Raw genomic sequence first — 23,123 nt, 5'->3', positions numbered from 1 at the left:
CCCAAGAGCCTTTGCGAGCCCCATGTGACCCCAGGGAGCCAATAGGGCTTAGGAGACCCCTGGAAAAAGAGATACATTTGGCGGGCTTGGTGCACGTTAGATCAGTCAGAGACCGGAGCAGCCCAGGGAAGGAGGTAGGGTACAGGAGTCAGGGACTCCCTGTACTAGGCCAGCACCCCCAGGGCTCGAGATAGCTCAGCTCCCCAGTAAGGTGAGTGTTGCCAGGGGCAGCCCTCAGGATAGGGACCCTGCCACTTACATTAGTGGGAGCTGGGGAAAGGAAGGTTACCGAGAGTTGGAGTCAGGGAGCTGTAGGGAAGTAGGGTGCGGGGAGCGAGTGCAGCTTCTGCCCCATATAGGTACCTACACCCCAGGTAGGCCCCAACGCCCCACTAGTTTAGTGGGTAAGTGCTTAGGGAGGCCCGAGATAGGGACGCTGCCCTTTAGCATAGAGTGCTGCCTTGTCAGAGTCACGGCTGTCAGTGCTGTGAGGTCTGACAGGCAGGCACCTTGTTGCGCAGCACGTTGGCTGCAGTCAAAAGTGAGCTACAGCTTGCTGCGGTAGGCGCTGGGACTAGTCAGAGAGTAGTGGGTCTGGAGAAGGGCTATAGCTGTTCTAGTCACCTTGAGGTAGCGCTAGGGGTAGGATGCCTGAAGGGATAAACTGGTAACTGAGAGCAGGAATTCTGGAGAGGATCTGCACTAGGCTAGCCAACAGTAGGTAGACGCCCAAGTACTGCATGGAAGAGTACTCTAGTCCATTCCAGATCACTTACCGAAGGGACTTGGGTAGTTGGGGGAGTGGGACAGGTCATTACCCCTGCAGGCCCTAGGAGTTCCCCAAGCCACTACAGGTTGCTGTACTACAGGGACAGGCCCTAGGTTAGGGTTCCTGTCACGTTAGTACCATTTATATAGATAGGGACACAGCGGCTGCTGCTGTTCCTGTGGAAGCGGTTGGACCCACGTTGGGGTCCTCAGAGACGATTCCAGAGTGGGACCGCCTTAGCGGTTCGCACGTGCAAGGAGTTCGGTTGGAGGATCAGACGGATTCATCACACGTCTGACCCTTTGAGAAGATTGTTGCTGACCCGAGCACCGGAGTGCTCGGCAGGTATTATACCATCACATGTGCACCAACAGGCCTAGAGGTTCTTAGTGACTGCGCAGTCACCCATTGACTATCTCTGTAGGAGTACGGGACATTGGGTGGGGTTCTTGGGACACTGGGTGGGATCACCTAGTGTTTGGGAATCGTACTGCGAGACGTCACTGTTAGTGTCTCACCGTGAGAGAGACACAGGTTATCATTATTAGTCGTTAGTAAAGTCCTTCGTTATATAAAGCACTGTGTATGGTATTATTGATTGTCCTGCGAGGAACCACTCCCCCTCTGGTGGGAGCCATCGCAGGTGGAGGCGCTGTACCGAGAAGATGTTGTAAGTGATCACCCCTAGTATAATTACCCCAGGTTCCCCGTGGCGGAAGCTCAGCCCTCCTGTGAGCCAACAGGTAATGCACCACACCTATGGTAACACCGTATGTTCCTTGCACCCCACACTATATCTGCGATTGGGGGGGGGAATACCCGTTACATGTATATTTGTCAGAGGGTGCAATACCTTTTAGTGAACCACAGTAGTAATCTTATGTAAAGAGCATTCCAAACCTCCCACGTTGTTTCTTTATGTGGACAATACTGTACATACCGTACATGTACGATATGACGAAGATAGTTTTTTTTAAAGCTATGTACACACATACATGGGGTTTACAGAGGCATTATGTGCCTGATGTTGGAACTTGTATCTTTTATTTCTATATGTAGCGCACTTTCCCCCACCCCCTGTGAGATAGGGCGGCTACGGTATGTGTGTTGCGTTACCTGTGGCTCACAGGAGGCCTGAGCCTCTGCTGCTGGGAGCTTGGGGTGTACCTGATCCGTCGGGTGACAGTGTCTCCACCTGCGCGGGATCTTAACAGTGTTGGATAACCCAGTGCAGGACAATATACATAAGCAATACACACTGGTATATTATAACAAGTTTTACTGAATGCGTAATAACAATGGTAATACAGAACCACTCGGGCCTCGCAGGGCCATATCCGCGCACCTTGCCCCAAACACTGTGTCCACACTGGATATAGTCCCCAAAGAACTGAGGGGCCCTTGGGCACCCAACCATCCTGGTGACCACCAGTAGCCACCCACCCATGTGAGACAGAGCTGCCCCACTAGCGTGTGTATAGTTGGTGCACTTGTCGAGGTGAGGTACTTGCCGGGTGATCCCCCACCCGGTGATGCAACAGCAGAAGATAGGATTCACATATCCAGAGACGGTTGTGGTCAGTGACGAGTCCGCCTCCGCGTTGGGTGGTATCCAGCTGGAGGGTCCCACACTGAAAAGAGTCCCTGAAAGTAGCAGATGGTCTAGTCCAAGACCACCGTAGGCAAGGATGCAGCCGCTTCATGCTGTATCCCTCACACTGTTACTACAGGGGCAGTGTCACTAACTGATGGGCCTGTCCCTGCAGCAACCACAAGCTGAGGTGAGTTGGGGTCTATCTGGGGCCTAAGGGCGTCTCTGGCCTAGTGCAGGGGCCACTGACACCCTGCACACACATACCCTAGTGATACAGGAAATGTAAGCGCAAACCCAAATTATATTAAAATAATAAATAGTTGAAAAATGACTCAAAAATAATTAATATCACCAAGAGGAGATGCTGCTGGTGTGAGGAATTTCTTAATCCCTCAAGGTTGCATCTGGAGGAGAACACGAAGCGCAAAAACTCCTCTCACAGGTAAAGATGTTTGTTCACAGGAATTAGGTCTCAGAGAAGAAAAAATAGTTTAACAGTTTTAATACATAAACAAAACTAGAGCAAGGAGCTCCAGTATATAAAAAGCAGTTTAACCACTCTGGGTTCAGGAACGAAGCAGCTTTGCTTGGCTCTGCTTAAATCTGCTGAATAGAGTCCTTCTCGTGTCTCTTACTCCTGCACTCTGGCGGCGTCTGACATCACGGACCTTCTCCTTCCGTCCTTCACTGGTAGGGGAGGGGTTGCCCGGCTGGGTAGTCCGCGTCAGCGCGAGATTTGGATCTCTCAGCGGGGAGACAGCTATCGGCAATGCAGGGGCCCCAAACTGCTACACAGGTCAAAGCGCAAGTGATATCCCTGCGCGTTTCAACCGAATGACCGGACTTCTTTTTATATCCTGGAGCATGTGAGCATGCTCTAGTTTTGATTATGTATTAAAACTGTGTTGCACTATTTTTCTTCTTTTTTCTTTTTAACATATGCTACTTTTACTGAGACCTGATTCCTGTGAACAAACATCTTTACCTGTGAGAGGAGTTTTTGCGTTTTGTGTACTCCTCCAGACACACACACCCTACCCTTCTGCTATCCCAGCTCCGACTGCTTAGCATGTCCCAGTGAGCGAAATATATCCAGTTCTCAGCAGGGGAATACTGCAGCCATATTGGTTGTGGGGTGCCATGTGGAATCCCTCCCGGTTGCTTCTGGGTGTTGTAGTCCCTCGTGGAGCTTCCCTTCTAATGGCCACCTATCCTGTAGCCCTACTGCGCATGTGCGCACTTCTGTAATGGCCACCGCATGTCAAGGCACTCTGTGCATGCGCGATCATTACCAAAATGGCGACGCCCTGCAAAGAGAGCTATCGGGAGCCTTCGGCGACTCGTCGCATTGCCTGACTGCCCGCAATGCCAGCAACTACTCTCCTCAGCTACCGGCACCTGTCCCTGCCTCCCCGCAACCACTGGCGACCGCCGGATGCACCCGTGCCCCTCCGCAGTGGATCGGGAGGTAAGGGGCATGGGGAGCCCAGAGGGAAATATTGCCACATTTATATATTTAATAAAAAAAACGATTTCCATTTATCTTTATCTTACATCATAACTAGTTGTTAAAGCTACTTCTTTTGGTCACAAGACGCATGAAGGTAAAAGTTTTTTTTTTTTAACCGTGCAGACTTATTTTCGTCTCTAAACTTTCAGCAACATGAGTAAGAAGGCAACACAATGAAGCTGATAGTACAACACATAGTTTGTATAATTAAATCAAATGTCATTATTTGGAGTCATAAAGGAATGTATTTTTTCCCTTATGAGATATCATTGGATAATGTTTCATTTGGGTTTTTTTGTTTGCCTTCCTCTGGATCAAAAAACTGTAAATACAAATATAGGATAAGTGTTTGCCTTCTAAATTTAGCATATGTTGAACTCGATGGACCTATCTTTTTTTAACCTCATCCACTATATAACTATGTTATGTCAAGATTGTATATTGCATTTTCTAATGTTATTTGGAACCATGGCATGCCAGATATTCACTATAGGAAAACTGCAAAAAGCATATTTGTTATTGAATGATAAATCATGATGGGCAATGCTGTGCTTTTTGTCTTAAAAATCTCACAAATGGTACAAGCTAGAGATATACCATTTGTAAAGGGCTCCAGAACAGATAAAAAAAACTATGGCAGCAAATTTTGTTGAAAATATATGTACTAATTTGGCATTTGACAAAGTTGGATTTTCATGTGTTCATGAAAAAAAAACATTTACATCCGTTTTTACCAAATTAAATGTATTTGGAGTCTCACCATCGGCCCAAAGTTCTGAGTTTTAAAGATCGAAGTTTCACTTGGTATGTGAAAAGGCCTTGGGAACAAGTTCAATCACTTGCATAGCATGGGATGAAAATGTTGCTGACCCCTTTAGAGTATTTATATTTGTATTAAAGAAAGAAAAAAAATCTTTCCATAGAGTCTCTGGTTTTCAATACCAAAAATAATTCAGATGGAAAATGTTTCTAACGACACTGGAGGACTGAAGGAAAAACAAACTAGCAAGGGCTGAGCCTGAGGGGAGACACATTGAACATAAAGAAACTCTGATGTGAAGATCTCACACATGGCTGTGTGAGTACAGCTGTTATTATATTTATTATATTTACCTGCTCACCTTCACCCCTATCAGAACCCTGTTTCACTCTTTTATTGTATTTTGTACCATTAAACTATCACTAATTGAGTGTTTTTCATATAAACTTTTCTATTTCACCAAGCACTCACCACCACTCCACTTCTAGAACAAAACTGAACCAGTGACTAACCCACATACCGCGATAACCCATCTCCCAAAGACCCAATACTCGCTACAATTGGTCGACCAGGAGGGTCGACCAGCGACTTATGGATCTTCGGGAGATGGTGAAATATAGGAATCACGGGATGCGGACGGTACAAGAATTCACATTCTTTAATAGATAGTGTACATAGAATTTTGCCAAAAGAAATAAGTTCTTTTAATTCATTAGAAAAAGATGATGTAGGATTATGGTCTAACCGACAGTAGGTATTAGAGTCATTAAGCTGTCTCAATGCTTCTTCTTGATATTTATCAGCAGACATAATTACAAGGGCACCTCCTTTATCGGCCTTTTTAATTACTATAGAGGTATCTTTTTTAAGGATATCCAATTCCTTAATCTCAGATATAGTAAGATTGTTAGTGTGGTAGTGTGAAAACATATATCCATTAGCCAAAATTCTCAAGTCACGTTCAACTAGTCTTTCAAAAGTTGTAATATATGGTCCTCTGTTCATATTAGAACAAAATACAGATTTCGGTCTAAGACCTGAGTCTTGATACCCTAAAAAGGGTTGAATATGATCATGCATGGATTCACCATCTTCCTCAAGGAGACTCTGCATATCAGATAAAAAATTAACATTCTTGATAACTGTGGATTAACATTCTTGATAACTGTTCAAATCAATTAATGGAATTAATTATAAAAGAGAAGGTTGCTGAGCGAACTATTCTTATGACTGAAATTAATAATTTCCAGGCTAAACTCAAACCATTTGAACAAATGGAACAGTTTATTAAAAATGATAAAATTCTACTCCAAAATGTGGAAATTAGTGAACAGTCTATTATGGAGAAAAAAGATGTTAAATTTGACCGTGACCGCCAAGACTACATCAAAGGCCAAGTGTATTGCTGGCAAAGAATTACCTCAGTTCGAGAGGGTCCGATTAACAAGACCCCTAATAAATCTAAACCTCAAAAGAAACGTGAGTGGACAACCCCTCAGAAGTCCATATTCAAATCTAGGAACATTGAAACTTCTAGCTTCGATTCAGAAAGTTCAGAACCAGAGTTACGTACACATTCAGTGTCCTTTGATAATATTTACTTTACAGGAAGAAATGTCAGAGCTGAGAGTTCTAATTCAGGACACTCATTGTTTTCTAATTCTAATAATGAAAGTGTTTCTCAAAGACCATCTTCTAATACCAGGTCAAAAAACGAGTCAAAAAACGAATTAAGACCAGAAGATCAAAAAAGAAACGTGGGGACAAGACCAAAGAAACAACGGGAGAAATATCTTTAGACTTTGCATCTAATAATGTGATTAACCTTTCCCATTTACAGCTTTCTGTGGATGAACTCTCATTGCTGAATAAGGGGTCAGGTTTTGTTCCTGAACAGGACTTCCAGTTATTCCAGACTAATATTGTTCTTCAAATGTTTACGAGGAAACTGGCCCTTAGAAAATTCTTTGGTGTTAAGAACAGAGTCAATTCTGGTTTAGAGTCTACCGAACCTAACATTATACCATCTGTCTCTGATAATGATTTATCTATTCCCCCATACACATTTAAAGATCAATGTTTTTTATCTGATATGCAGAGTCTCCTTGAGGAAGATGGTGAATCGATGCATGATCATACACAACTCTTTTTAGGGTATCAAGACTCAGGTCTTAGACCGAAATCTGTATTTTGTCCTAATATGAACAGAGGACCATATATTACAACTTTTGAAAGACTAGTTGAACGTGACTTGAGAATTTTGGCTAATGGTTATATGTTTTCACACTACCGCACTAAGGGGGCTATGCACTAAGCTCCGAGCTTTCGCGCTGGCCTGAAAAAAATTAGCACGTCTGATAAAAAATTAAGCCGGCGGCGCGATTCACTAAGGCCCACAGCCCATTTTTTATCGGACGTGCCCAAAACTGGCTTATCGTGCGTGCAATGTATTTCCCCCCTGCTATCGCACTTAAAGTTCCCGTATGCTAGCTGATTGAAAAAAAAGCCGCTTGTAACATTTGCATGGAGATTTGCCATCTCCATGCAAGTCTGTTACAGGCGATCATACAATAAATAAATACATTTTAATTATAGTGTACATGAGCAGGGGGTCTCCTGAGCTGAACAGCGTTGGTTTCAGGTCCGAGGACCCCCTACTTCAGGACATACAGGCCCCGTTATGGGGTGCCGGTATCCCCTGCAGAATTTCAATGTCACGTGACGTGGACGCTTGAAAGTGCAGGGGATACCGGCACCCCATAATGGGGCCTGTATCTCCTGAAGTAGGGGGTCCTCGGACCTGAAACCAACGTGGGTCAGCTCCGGAGACCCCCTGGACATCTACACTATAATTAAAATGTATATTAAAAAAAGAATTATCAAACATCAATACACGACCCCCCTCCCGCCCTCCTCCCTAACACATACAGTACAATAATGTGCAAAATAACTATTATCCAGATATGGATAATAGATTATTTGCCCATTATTAAACACTGCATTAGCATACCTAAATAAAGTCAATAAAAACAGTAGCCAGCTAATCCAATCAATACAAGCAGTAACAACATCAACAATTATTTAATTAAACCATTAACCAATGAAACCAATTAATTCCTAAACTAACTCAAAATGAATAGTAACACTAACCAATCAAACCAATTAATTACTACAACATTAATGAATGTAAACATTAAAAAACAAAGAAATACATGCAAACAATCTCTGAAAGAACCATAAAACGCATTAGCCAACATAATACAACATTAACTACAAACGAACACCAATCGCAAACATTTTATCTGGATAATAGTTATTTTGCACATTATTGTACTGTATGTGTTAGGGCGGTGTATTTAGTTAGAAATAATGTTTAGTACTTTTGTTGGCACAACATTGGTACCGCAGGCCCGCGGGTACCCCAGGACTCCCACGGGGTCAGCCGGGGACACCCGCGCGACCCTCGGCCTCCCTCGGGGACCCCTGCGGGGTCAGCCGGGGACACCCGCCGGCCTGTTGTATTGGTTTTGCGCCTGCAAAAAGGTAAACAAAGAATTTTTTCTAAGTCAAGCTTTTTTTATCACCAGCCTTTAGCTGGTGAGCTTTATTCAGCGCAACTTTAACGTACGATCAGTTTGCGTTCCTTAGTGAATCCCGCAGAAGGGCAGGATTCAGCGCAAACAGCTGATCGTACGATCAAAGTTGGACTTAGAAAATTTTTCAAGGAAAAGCCCGTTTTAGAGCGCAAAGTGCCTGTTTGTGCGGCTTAGTGCATAGCGCTCGGCGGAACTTCACGTTCTAAATGCACTTTGCGCTCTTAAAACGACTTATCACTGCTTAGTGCTTAGCCCCCTAACAATCTTACTATATCTGAGATTAAGGAATTAGATATCCTTAAAAAAGATACCTCTATAGTAATTAAAAAGGCCGATAAAGGGGGTGCCCTTGTAGCTATGTCTGCTGATAAATATCAAGAAGAAGCATTGAGACAGCTTAATGACTCTAATACCTACTGTCGGTTAGACCATAATCCTACATCATCTTTTTCTAATGAATTAAAAGAACTTATTTCTTTTAGTAAAATTCTATGTACACTATCTGTTAAAGAATGTGAATTCTTGTACTATCCGAATCCCGTGATTCCGATATTTCACCATCTTCCGAAGATCCATAAGTCGCTGGTCGACCCTCCTGGTCAACCAATTGTAGCGAGTATTGGGTCTTTAGGAGATGGGCTATAGATTCGGCGGATTTAATACTATCTCTACAAGATGTCAAATGGAGTAGTCGGTACAGATGGGTCACTTTAGACGTGTCCTCTCTGTACTCGATTATTGATCACAAAGATGGTGTCAGGGCGGTTCAACATTTTCTTAATTTATCCGATTTATCTATTGCACAATGCACTTTTCTTATAGAATCTATCACATTCCTTCTCACTCACAACTATTTTTTATTTGATTCACGTTTCTATTTGCAACTATTAGGCACGGCTATGGGGACCTCTTTTGCACCCTCATATGCCAATTTATTTATGGGTTTTTGGGAGTTATACTTTTTATATCACGATTCTAATATTTTTCGTAATCACATAATTTTTTATAAACGCTACATTGATGACTTGATTATGGTGTGGGATGGGGATGATAATTCACTTTTTTTGAATATTAATGATTTAAATTTAAAATTCACTTTTGAGCACAACTGGCACCACATTAATTATTTAGATCTTACTTTATATATTGATACTAACAAATGTATCCAATTTGACATCTATAGAAAAATACATTCTCATAATGCACTTCTCTCTGCACAGAGCTGCCATCCTAAATCGCTTATTAGGGGCATCCCAAAAGCACAGTTTATTAGGTTGAGAAGATTGTGTTCTAGTGATGAAGCCTTTTTGATTCAGTCACAAGATATGTTTTTGAGATTTCAAGAGAGAGGTTATTCATTGAATGATATTCAAGAGGCATATATTCATGCTAAATCACTTGACAGGAGATCACTTTTGCCAAATATGAATAAATCCAATAGACGTAATAAAAGATCCACACAACATGTTACTGACAATTCTACTCGTCCATTGTTTATTACCACCTTTAATAGACAAGCACGACATATCAAAGCCATCTTTTATAAACATTGGAACACATTATCCTTAGATAAAGATATTTCACCTATTGTTCAAAATGGTCCAAACATTGTATTTAGAAAAGGAAGATCTTTAGCTGGTCATCTTTCATCCAGCATGTTTAGATCTAATGATAATTACAGAGAGATATGTGGGATTCCTAAAGGTTTCTTTACCTGTGGAAGGTTTTCTATCTGTCAATATTCTAAGTCTACAAAAATTTTCAATTCATATAAATCTCATCATTACATTACTAGTTTTATTAATTGTTATACATCATTTGTTGTATATGTATTACAATGTGGATGCCATAAAAAATATGTGGGACGTACTATGCGACCTTTACGGTCACATATTATGGAACATATACGTCTCATTAAAAAGAAGGATGATAAACATCCAGTGTCTCGTCACTTTTATACCTGCCCTCGTGGCGATATATCCAATTTCTCGTTTATTGGGATTGAAAATGTCCCATGTCATCTAAGAGGTGGTGATAGGTTAAATTTATTAAATAAGAGAGAGAAGCACTGGATCTATATCATGAATACATTGCATCCCTACGGTATTAATACCGATTGGGAGCTTAAACATTTCCTAGTCTAACTAAAGAAATATGTTTAAGTATTTGCTTGCTTCTGCTTTTTGCTTCTCTGGTGTTGTTATAATGTCATTTAGATACATGCTGTTGCTCACCATATGGGATATTATGTATACATTATTATCAGTATATTTATGATATGCTATATTTCTATTATTAATATATTTATTTTTATATTTTTTTCTTTATTATTGTTTTCATTTTTGACAATTTCTTATTTTTATTTCTTTCCTTTATATTGATATAATTTATGATTATTATAATTGTTTTATTATGTTGAGTGATTATAATACACTTTTCAATATTGCTTATTGTAATATAATATATATTTTTTACCTGTCTTGTCTTTCTTGTTGCTTGAATGTTGGTTTTAAATTATCTCTTGCTACTACTGTTTATACTATTTTACAGTAGTTTTGCAATAAGTTGTTTATTTGTTGTTGTATATGTACTATGTATCCACTTGTATGTTGTTATCCTTCTCTCCCCTTCTACACACCACTATGCTTGTATTAATTAACCTGCAGCTGCATATAGGAGTTGCCGTTCTAAATCAATTTATTATTGACCTATCACAGTCAAGCTGGTGGTATATAGAGGTGTATGAGATGGTTCACCACTCACTCTTTGACAAGTCCCTTGCAGGATGAAACGCGTAACAGGTTCTTAGCTTCATGATGTTTGTTCCCTTTTTTTCAATAAATTAGTCTTTTTTTGTTAGAGCTGCGTGTGGTTCTCTACTTACCTCAGTGCACCGCTTCTTCGTTTGGCTGAAGCAGGGGCATAACTACAGTACTGGACATCATTCCAGTTAATCCCTCGCCTCCCAGGTGAGAGCAGGGGGTGGCCAAATGGGGTGTAACCCCTTTAATACCGGGCCAAAACCCCTCTCCCATGACAATCACCAAACGCTGGGTTTCCTCCTTTGTGATGCTTTGCCAGGCCTTTACTGCAGCTGTCTTCAGTTGTTGTTTGTTTGTGGGTCTTTCTGCCTTCATTTTTGTCTTCAGCAAGTGAAATGCATGCTCGATCAGGTGATTGACTCGGCCATTGCAGAATATTCCACTTCTTTGCCTTAAAAAAAACTCCTGGGTTGCATTCGCAGTATGTTTTGGGTCATTGGTGAACAGACGGCGGTCACTGCTCCACTGAAAAAACTCTCCAACCAGGCGTGTAAAACAAAAAAACTTTAATGCATCAAAACGAACAACCTCATGTCAGTGACACTCTGACGCGTTTCGTTCTGGGAACAGAACTTTATCAAAGAGTGCCTTCTACTCCGTACTCCCCCCTATATATAGACCATAAATGATCCCCACTGGCTGAACAACGTCACGTGTAAACACTCCCACCAGTGAACTAAGTGCCAATTAGATTTGAGACACATCCGCAATCCTAGGGGGGGCGTAGGGATACTAACAATAAACAAATAGTGCAACAATATAAACTTATTGCTGATACAACATATTACAAAATAGAAACATACTGATTAATGACAAACGGAGTTAAAAGCAAGAAGACATGTGGATCTTAAAGGGCAGTTGCCACAATGTATATCCTGCCTGGGCACCAATATCCTAATACTATAATATACAGCTATTACTACATATATAGAAAGCTATTACAGCTACAAATATCATAATCATTTATTAGAGGAGTCAAATCTGCTCTTGATTTTGTAAGTGCACAGGACTAACATACAAAGTAACATCTACCCTAAATACATAATGGACTAATTAACATCTAAATCACGTTTATAAAAACAGGTTGAACCATGGACAGGACGCAGAAACTATCTCTAATTTAAATGAAATGTTTTAAGGATACTAATATGAATTATCTAAACAAGCTATCCACTCACATCACTATTAATTAAAGCATCACTTACTAAGTGTAAGTGTAACCCTTAGGAAATAAAGAAAGCTACGTAGTCAGAAAATGCTTTAGCTCCCAGTCTATATTTATACCAGTAGGATAAAGTGTGCCTAAGGTGTGGATCCAAAACATCTCCTGTCTATTGAGTCTATTAACCCTATCGCCTCCTCTCGGGTGATACGGTACATGTTCAATTCCACAGAATGAAAAATTCGCTATACCTCCCTTAGGACAAAGGCTGAAATGTCTGGGAACTGGATGAACACTATCACATTTCTTGATAAGCCTCACATGTTCTGCTATTCTGGTCTTTAAAGGTCTGATGGTTCGACCCACATAAGACTTTTTACACCCACATGACAGCATATAAATCACATAACTACTATTGCAGTTAATAAAGCTCGTGATCTTACTCTTCTTCTTATCAACATCACACATAATAGTTTTAGTGGGCTGGGCATAGCAGCACATAGAACAGTGACCACATGAAAAGAACCCTTGGGGTATATTTCGAATCTTGTAGTTGGAGCGGGAGTCAAAGAGACTGGGTGATAAAAATGTACCTAATGTTTTTGCTTTACGATAACTGAATCTTGGTCTTTTTTTAGTAACATCTGAAATGTCTTTATCTAGGCTTATTGTTGCCCAATGTTTGTTGATTATATCACGAATAGACTTCGATTGCTTACTATATGTTGTCACAAAAGTGGGGCACCCGTCATGAATAGGTGAATTAAACATAGTGTGCCGCTTTTTATTAATATTTTTATGCAATAATTTGGCCCTATCCATTGAGTCAGCATATGTAAATGCAGTATTGATGATCTCTTCCGTATAGCCTCTAGCTTTAAACCTGGCTGCCATTTCCCCTGATTGTTTTATGAATTAATCATTACTAGAACAGAGTCTTTTAAGCCTAATAAATTGGGCTTTCGGTATGCTATTTAGGAGAGAGCGTGGATGGCTGCTGTTGGCCCTGAGCAACGTGTTCCTGGAATTTGCCTTCCTGAAAATCTCGGTTTGGATGGTCATGTCGTTATCAATATATAGCAGTAGGTCAAGGTAATTTATATGATGTATATTGTGTTCAAACGTGAAGTTAATGTTTAAATTATTTTGATTAAGTGTGTTAATAAAAGTGAGCAGTGAAACCTCATCACCCTCCCAAATCATTATAAGATCATCGATATACCTCTTAAAGAAAATAATATTAGTGCGAAATGTATTATTAATGTGATAAATAAATTGTGCTTCCCAATAACCCATAAATAAATTCGCGTATGAAGGTGCAAAACTCGTGCCCATAGCAGTGCCTAATAATTGTAAATAAAAGTGTGAGTCAAACATAAAATAGTTATGTGTTAATAGAAAAGTGATTGATTCCAGAAGAAAAACCCCCTGGGTGACAGAAATATCTGAAGAATCTAAAAAGTGACGTATAGCAGTTAAACCGTGTTCATGTTTAATGATGGAGTACAGGGAGACCACATCTAATGTGACCCACCTGTACTCCTTTTTCCAGACCACTTCCTGCAATGCGACAATAAGTTCTGACGTGTCCTTGATAAACGAGGGCAGACGGAAGACCAGTGGTTGAAGGAAACTGTCCACATACCGCGATAACCCATCTCCCAAAGACAAAATCAAGAGCAGATTTGACTCCTCTAATAAATGATTATGATATTTGTAGCTGTAATAGCTTTCTATATATGTAGTAATAGCTGTATATTATAGTATTAGGATATTGGTGCCCAGGCAGGATATACATTGTGGCAACTGCCCTTTAAGATCCACATGTCTTCTTGCTTTTAACTCCGTTTGTCATTAATCAGTATGTTTCTATTTTGTAATATGTTGTATCAGCAATAAGTTTATATTGTTGCACTATTTGTTTATTGTTAGTATCCCTACGCCCCCCCTAGGATTGCGGATGTGTCTCAAATCTAATTGGCACTTAGTTCACTGGTGGGAGTGTTTACACGTGACGTTGTTCAGCCAGTGGGGATCATTTATGGTCTATATATAGGGGGGAGTACGGAGTAGAAGGCACTCTTTGATAAAGTTCTGTTCCCAGAACGAAACGCGTCAGAGTGTCACTGACATGAGGTTGTTCGTTTTGATGCATTAAAGTTTTTTTGTTTTACACGCCTGGTTGGAGAGTTTTTTCAGTGGAGCAGTGACCGCCGTCTGTTCACCATTTGCCTACCTCTCTTCACCATTTGCGAGCAGGAGCACACCACCGCATCACACAGCAACAAGCAACGCTCCTTCACAGCAGCACCCGGCAGTTCTTCAGTTCAAGGAATGATGTATACCGGCAGAATTTACCTCTCGATCACAAGATGCAGGTGAGGCTAGCAGTAGCTGGAATTGTGATTTACTCCTGAGTTCTGTCTAGATAGGGCTCCGGGGTATCTCTGCCAGCCGTGCTTTAAACGCCCCCCATCAATGATAGAGGTCTACAATCATATGTTAAAGGACTTATTGATTATCTTGTTGCTGCGGTGGTTTCTTACTGACTCTCTCCACTTGTCCACACTATACCTACAAAGTTGTAGCATCAGTCCCATGGGGACATCCCTTATGTTTTGGGTCATTGTCCATCTGTAAAGTGAAACGCCGTCCAATCAACGTCACTGAATTTGGCTGAATCTGAGCAGACAATATATTCCTATACACTTCAGAATTCACCCGGCTGCTTCTGTCTTCTGTCACATCATCAATAAACACTAGTGACCCAGTGCCATTGTAAACCATTCATGCCCATGCCATCACACTGCCTCCACTATGTTTTACAGATCATGTGGTATGCATCAGATCATGAGCCGTTCCAAGCATTCTCCATACATTTTTCTTCCCATCATTCTGGTACAGGTTGATCTTAGTTTCATCTGTCCAAAGAATGTTGTTCCAGAACTGGGCTGGCATTTTTAGATATTGTTTGGCAAAGTCTAATCTGGCCTGTCTTTTCTTGAGGCTTATGAATGGTTTGCACCTTGTGATGAACCCTCTGTATTTGCTCTCGTGAAGTCTTCTCTTTATGGTAGACTTGGATAATGATATGCCTACCTCCTGGAGAGTGTTCTTCACTTGGCTGGATGTTGTGAAGGGGTTTTTCTTTACCATGGAAAGGATCCTATGATCATCCACCACTGTTGTCTTCCATGGACGTCCAGTCCTTTTTGTGTTGCAGAGCTCACCAGTGCGTTCTTTTTTTCTCAAAATGTACCAAACTGTTGATTTGGCCACTCCTAATGTTCCTGCTATCTCTCTGATGGATTTTCTTTTTTTTTTGCAGCCTAAGGATGCCCAGTTTATCTTGCATTGAGAGCTCCTTTGACCGCATGTTGTAGGTTCACAGCAACAGCTTCCAAATGCGAATGCCACACCTGGAATCAACTCCAGACATTTTACCTGCTTAATTGATGATGAAATAACGAAGGAATAGCCCACACCTGTCCATGAAACAGCTTTTGAGTCAATTGTCCAATTACTTTTGGTCCCTTGAAAAAGAGGGAGCTAATATTAAAGAGATGTAATTCCTAAACCCTTCCTCCAATTTGGATGTGAATACCCTCAAATTAAAGCTGATAGACTGCCCTTTAAGCCCATATTCATTATTTAACTGTAACTTTAATTTAATTTGGGACACAGCCGAAATAACAAAACTTGTATCAGTGTCCAATTATTTCCAGACCTAACTGTATATATATATATATATATATATATATATATATATATACATATATATATACATATATATATACATATATATATATATATATATATATTTATTTATTCAATGAAAACAGATGGCCCTCCCGTGATCTCAGGTCTCGTCCAGGGTGGCGCTGAACGGGCGGGCATGCTCCCAATGTGTTTCATCGTGGCCAGCGTGAGCAAGCGCCTGCGCCCGCTTGGTGTTCAGAGCAAGCAAATTTGAATTTGCCGCTCGCAAGCGTGTCACGTGAGTGGTTCGCCCAATGAGGGCGAACCAGCTCCGCGACGTCGTGGGTGCGCCCCCAGGCGAGCATACGCCTAGCCGGCCACAAATCGCCCGGCCGAGCAGGGTGCAGCGTACGAGTGCCAGCGCGCCCGTTCCCTGCCTGGCCGCAGCCTTAGGTTGTTGTTGGTGCTTGTCCCATAGAGATTAGCATAGCAAAAATATCCTCACTGGGCAGACTATCCAAAATAAATCTTCCAGCAAGAAAGAGGCAGAACACAGTAAGAAATGCAGTAAAAAATTGTATTGAAGGTAAGGTGCACATACACCGACGTTTCGGTCCTGCAAACAGGACCTTTCTCAAGGCAGTGCACAAGTGAAGTGACAAACACCCACATATAAATACCCAAACACCAATGCAACAAACATAACGAGTGAACCAATCATTAAAAGGCCCGCAATCCAATACAGCTGTTCTAGCTATTGTTTTGATTGTAAGCATCATCACGTAATCACTGGAGTCCGTAATCAGGAGTCTAACAGCTGATCCCCTTGCTGCCGGCTCTAATAGCGTCTATAGTAGTCATAGGAACGAGTTCACCTAGTGCACATGCGTAGCGCTAAACGTGGCCATGGTGATGACTGATGTTCTGGGGATAGGAGTCGATGCAGGGTCTGTGATGTGAATATGGTAATGTGCATGCAAAGTGCAGTATTGCAAACAAAGCCAGTATGTAACATGGTCTGTATCTTTTGGCCTGTCTCTCCTCCCTGTCATGTAACTCCTAGTAAAGGCTGTGACAGGTTGATCTTGTGGGCATTTGACCCCCTTCATGCCCCTCTTATGAGTGATAGAAGTGTGGTGGTGACTCATGGCCTGTGTAAGCCTATCTGGTATAGGTACAGACCACGAGCCCGTCCCTTCTAGTTCCTCCCGAGAGGGAGTGTCCAATTTAGTATAAGAAAAAGGAGTTGGAGCGCAGAGAAGAAGAGATTCCAGGGTTAAAACAAGTCAATTTATTGTTAAAAAACTGCATATATTAACTTACATTTAGGAAAAACCGCATACACGATGAGGCTACCATGGGTATCTGCATTCAAAGATTGCCAGTGAATCCTCTGCACAAACAGTTGACCGCCACTACCGATTCTCGCAGGGTCCCCAACCCGGAACCGGAAGTCTAACCACTCAAAGTGGTGGACGGGCTCTCGTCAGCTTGACAAAGCTATTGCAACAGCCGGCGGAAAGGGAAAGGAATGGCAATACTAACAGAAACCGGTGCCTCTAGCGTGCTGATATTACACTTCTGCCCTGAAGTATAACTCAATTCGTATTGAGCATTTATATAAATAGGCTTTAAGGTCAGGGTGATACAGCATGGAAAATATAGTGGTAATATGTGTTTTGTGAATATGTATATCTGTACCATATGCAATAGGTTGTTTGGGTTTTTATAATGAAGACAATCATTTTGAGAGGTTAGCTATATCTTTTGATTAATTGGTTTAATATAGTTTTTAACATTATGAGTTATATAAATGGATAGCAATGTTTTAAACTGTATGTGTAATAGGAATATAAGATCGTTTTTTAACATTTATATATATATATTCAAATATTTTAGGTAATTTAAGTATGGTACTAAATGTATGTTTTGTGTGTGTAATGTATATGTCAATCCATCATTAGTCACAATGGTCATTAGAAAGTAATTGAAGCATTTTTCACACATGTTTATTGTGTAGGCTAATTGCGGGGTGATGACCTATATAAGGCCACCTCCTGCTATACCCTAATACCTCCTGACGAAGCGCTGTAGTGCGCGAAACGCGTTGAGGGTATGCTCAATACGAATTGAGTTACACTTCAGGGCAGAAGTGTAATATCAGCACGCTAGAGGCACCGGTTTCTGTTAGTATTGCCATTCCTTTCCCTTTCCGCCGGCTGTTGCAATAGCTTTGTCAAGCTGACGAGAGCCCGTCCACCACTTTGAGTGGTTAGACTTCCGGTTCCGGGTTGGGGACCCTGCGAGAATCGGTAGTGGCGGTCAACTGTTTGTGCAGAGGATTCACTGGCAATCTTTGAATGCAGATACCCATGGTAGCCTCATCGTGTATGCGGTTTTTCCTAAATGTAAGTTAATATATGCAGTTTTTTAACAATAAATTGACTTGTTTTAACCCTGGAATCTCTTCTTCTCTGCGCTCCAACTCCTTTTTCTTGTACCTTGGATTGCTGTTGCCCGGCTGATCACCGGAGAAAGAAGGAGCAGCGGGAGAAGAGTTCCCTTTCTAAAGACATCCCCTGAAGACATCAGACGAGCGCGGCCTCTTTTTCTCTTGGTCCAATTTAGTATACCCTGCTCTAGAGGAGTAAGAGAGCAGTAGAGCTGTGAGTCTCTCCCATCGCGGGATGAGCATGCACACCCCCAGCCCCTGGGACTGGGGGAACAGCTGATTTGACCCACAGATGCCCTGTAAGATCAGGGGAAAGCACCATCCAGAGGCCTGGAATCTCTGAGACTCTGCACCTCTATATGGAACCATCTGCAGTGAATGCCTGCCAATAAGACCCCTGTTCATTATACTCCTGTCTAAGTGTCAGTCCCTGGGCAGGAGGGAAGATGTGTGCAATAGTGGGGGCTGATCTCTGGATACCCTAGAGCCCACTACAGCAGGCGGCGCTAACACCATGAGAAGAGGAACTTAAGCCTCTCCCGATCTCCATACCACCACAGATCCAACTCTCCTGACCCTAACAGGTATCCGCACCAAACACCAGGTAGCAGAAGCTGTGTATCTCCCCCTGGGAGGGGGAGGGGGGTGGAAACAGTGCTACATATATATATATATATAATATATATATATATATATATATATATATATATATCATTATCAGCTGCAGTTTAGTTGATTACAAATACATTCTTCCTTAGTTTATCTGTTGGGTAGGTGTCGAGTAACTATATAGGTGATATCAGGGATATAATATCATCTGACCTGTCAATGGTCCTACGTTTTTAGCACCAAACAGTGAATCAATTCAATGTGTTAAAGGTAATACCTGTATCTGTTGTCTTAACTAATAAACATAATCTATATTATATATGTAGGGCTCGACAAATGCACCCACCCCCTCGCATGGGGCAAGTGCATTTTACCTGCTCGTGAGTGTTACCGCAGGTGGTGTGCGGTGTCTCCCGGTATTCTCCTGATTCTTCCACAGCAATTTCCATACCTCTGCTGCAGCTTAAGTAAAGATGGCTGCATGGCATCAAATGACTCAGTGTTGTCATGACATCGGGATGCTAAGTGACGCCAAGACATCACGCGGCGTAAAGTTGTCGTGGCAACCAATCCGCATTTGAGACCGCGTTATAACCGGGATCGCGGGGAAAAAATGCCCGCCGCGATCATGTGTGTGTTGGCGGGGAGGTCAAGACTGAAGCAGGGGGGGGGGGCAATGTGTGATCTACAGGCCTGTGTCGCGAGGTATCCCGGGAGAAGTGAGAGCCCCATGTGCAGTCTCCACCGGAGGATAAGTGAGAGCCCCATGCAGTGTATGGGGGTGGGGGTTGTGTGTGTGTGTTTTCTCCTTGTCCCTCCCCCTCCAGTCCTTGTTCTCCAGCAGCAGCCACCTCCTCCCTGCACAGCCTCCTCCAGCACTCCCTCTCGTAGGTCTAATACATGTTGCTTACCAGCCTCATCGAGGCCCCATGGTGCTCCTCCACGAACACCTCGGGGACTTGTGCAAGAGCTCCCTGGGACTCACCCCGAGCCATGCGCAGGCATCCAGGGAGCGGCGGCTGGTCAGCACGTAGCAGCTGCCCTGACCTTCTTCCAAGTTGTAGAGGTCCAAGTGTCACATGGATGACCGGTGCCGGTCCCTCATCCCGGCTCAGCGGTCTCCCTGCACTCGGTTGGTGGCTGCTATTGCTGTCTTGATTGCCCAGGGAGATTTGGCAAGGAAGGTAGATGGGGATTAGACCCATCCCTGCCCGCCGCTATACCGGTACTAATGCGCTGTGTGTGTGTGTGTGTGTGTGTGTGTGTGTGTGTGTGTGTGTGTGTGTGTGTGTGTGTGTGTGTGTGTGTGTGTGTGTGTGTGTGTGTGTGTGTTAGCAATAAAGTTTTTTGGAGAAAAAAATGGAGATGTTTTAAATTCGGGAGTCGCGCTCAGCACGCGTTTTAAGCAGATCCGCATTGTAGCGGATCGCGCTATAACGGGGTTGAGCTGTACAATCCGGGAGTTTTCGCTGCTAAACAGGCAGTATGTGACTTTTTACAGAAGCAATTAAGAAGATGTGATTTGCAATAGAGTATAGGGTCTTAGCTCACATTTCATTCTGCTATTTATGAACATGCCAAACCACGCAGTGTAGCACTGACAACTTTGGAGCTACAAGAATAGGCCCCATTAAGTTTAAATAATTGTGAAGAAAAGTTTTGTGCACGATTCAAGCATGAATTGGCATCCTGCAGAATTCAATTGATGAAAAAAATCAGTATCAAAGAATCAGAACTTTGAGATTCACTAGCAACCCTTGTACAGTATCTGGTCGCCATCTACAGTAGAAAGAAATTGCTACTAAATTGTGGTAACAATCAGTGGGTCACTTGAAATATATTTTTCTAATTTTTGTGCTCATAGGATATATAGCCGACTTTTACTACAAGAAGCCAGACAGATGAATTATGCACTTCTGGGCACTTAATCGTCTATGATACTTCCAGGGTTCTCAATGACATCACATAATAGGTATGGCTATATTTGAGGAAAATGTCAAATGTTACAGAAAATGTCAAATATAATAATTTAGTATTTAGCAATTCCTCTTTCGCAAGATAAACTGAATTTCTAAATTAAAATCCCAGGCCATTTTCATCGTCTTATTTCGATGTCAACATATTTTTCTTCACATTACCAAAACAGATGTTAAAATCAAATGTGGTTAATGCAAAATAATGCTCGTTGGGACATAGGGAAAAGCAAAACATGGTTCTAGTTTTCATACCAACACATGATGATAATTATAATACTTCTAAACAAAAAATATTCAGTAAACCATAAAGAAACAATTTTACAGTCCAGGCTACTTCCCTATGGTTTTCCTCTAAGAGGCAGTGAATATGAACACATTATCATATTTTCGTTTTTTCATGAAAAATGCAATTTCTTAAACAAATTGCTAGATTTTTTGTGGAATTAATATTTGCATCATTGCCATTTGCTGAGAAATGGTGTACATTTATTTGACTATTTTATTACACTGTCTCAAATGATGTTTCTTTGGAATGGTAGTCTTTTTAGGAGAATTAAGCTTCTTTACGTGACTTTATTTCCTTAATTACATAACACTTCACCATATTACATTAGGTTGGCAGCATATTCTGATGACATGCTATGAACTATGATATCATAAATATTGACATACTTATCCTAATAGTTTTCATGTCTTTAACCCATATCAACACCTGTCTGCATAAGTGGACTTGGTCAGTGTGAGGTGTACTGTTACTCATCCGCTCATTTCTCTCTCCTCTGCCAAACTTCTCATCCACTCCCTCATCTTCACCCGTCTCGACTTCTGTAACTCCCTTCTATTTTCTACTAGCTCCCTTCGGTCTTCCCCTTTACTCATCCATACCCCTCCAACAAATCCAAAATCCTGCAGCCCATACACTTCTCAATCTCCACTGCTCTGCCCATGCCATCCCTCTCCTCTCCAAACTCCAGTGGCTACCTATCCAATAGCATTACCTCTTCAAATTCCTCACACTTGTCTGCAAATCTCTGCATGGTCTTGCGCCCCCTTACCTTTTAGCACTCATCTCTTGCTACATACCTTCCTATCCTCTTCCCTCCGACTGCCACAACTCACTCCCCTGCAAAGACCCCTGTGTTTCTTCTCAATTCTGATAATTTGCCTTACTCGCCCCCTTCACTGGAACAAGCTCTCCCACCACATCCAATCTGTACCCTCCCTAATTATCTTCAGAAGCCAACACAAAACTCATCTCCTCTCTATCACATTCCATGATCCCCCTTTAACCGCCTAGCCCATCCCCTACCACATCCCACACTCCCCAATACCCATGATCTCCCCTCTTCAACATTAATCCCTTATATTTTATATTAATATTGATAAGATGTGTTTATGGGTAACATACATCAAGGCAGTCATTCCCCCGACGCGTATATGAGTTAACTCATATACTGTAGTACATAATATAATATCTTCAGTGGCATAATTACACCCTAACGGGCCCCTGGGCAAAGACGTCATGACGTCGCTGCGTCACGTCGGCGTGTTGCCATCGAAATGCGTCGCCATGTATGTTACATAGTTACATAGTAGATGAGGTTGAAAAAAGACGTAGGTCCATCAAGTTCAACCTATGCTAAATTTAGACAACAGATACTTTATCCTATATCTATACTTACTTATTGATCCAGAGGAAGGCAAAAAAACAAAACCCCATTAAGGGGAAAAATAAATTCCTTCCTGACTCCAAGAACTGGCAATCGGATTAATCCCTGGATCAACATCCTTCCCATGTATACTTATTTGGTATATCCCTGTATACCTTTCCCATCTAAAAAGATGTCCAACCTTTTTTTGAACAAATCTATTGTATCTGCCATCACAGTCTCCATGGGTAAGGAATTCCACATTTTAACTGCCTTACTGTAAAGAACCCTTTCCTTTGTTGCTGGTGAAATTTCCTTTCCTCCAACCTCAAGGGATGGCCCAGAGTCCTTTGTACTGCCCGTGGAATGAATAGTTCATTGTGATGCCTCATTGCCATGATGATAGTGTCACATGATGCCGCGACATCAGGAAGGAGGGCAGCTCTGTTACAGAGACCCCACTCTCTCCCCCAGCAATGAGTTTCTTTGCTGTGGGAAAGAGTGTGGAGCATCTGTAACCGCTTG

At 42.0% G+C, this 23,123-nt stretch overlaps 1 long non-coding RNA gene across 3 annotated transcripts in view; it reads left to right on the top strand.

The window, feature by feature from the left end:
- The first annotated feature begins 3,172 nt into the window (after positions 1-3,172).
- Positions 3,173-23,123, top strand: part of LOC142492068 (uncharacterized) — a 32,137-nt gene continuing 12,186 nt past the window's right edge. The window contains exons 1-3 of one of the 3 annotated variants that reach the window (XR_012800711.1): positions 3,173-3,831; positions 4,797-4,951; positions 13,192-13,291. This is a non-coding gene — a long non-coding RNA (uncharacterized LOC142492068). Of the gene's footprint in view, positions 3,832-4,796; positions 4,952-13,191; positions 13,292-15,541; positions 15,850-23,123 lie in introns of those variants that run through there. The other 2 variants (XR_012800710.1, XR_012800709.1) reach the window with 2 other exon arrangements.

The sequence above is a fragment of the Ascaphus truei genome, chromosome 4, assembly GCF_040206685.1.
Source record: "Ascaphus truei isolate aAscTru1 chromosome 4, aAscTru1.hap1, whole genome shotgun sequence".
NCBI classification, from domain to species: domain Eukaryota; kingdom Metazoa; phylum Chordata; class Amphibia; order Anura; family Ascaphidae; genus Ascaphus; species Ascaphus truei.
The sequence above is the reverse complement of the archived record's forward strand: the minus strand, read 5'-3'. Positions and strand labels throughout refer to the sequence as shown.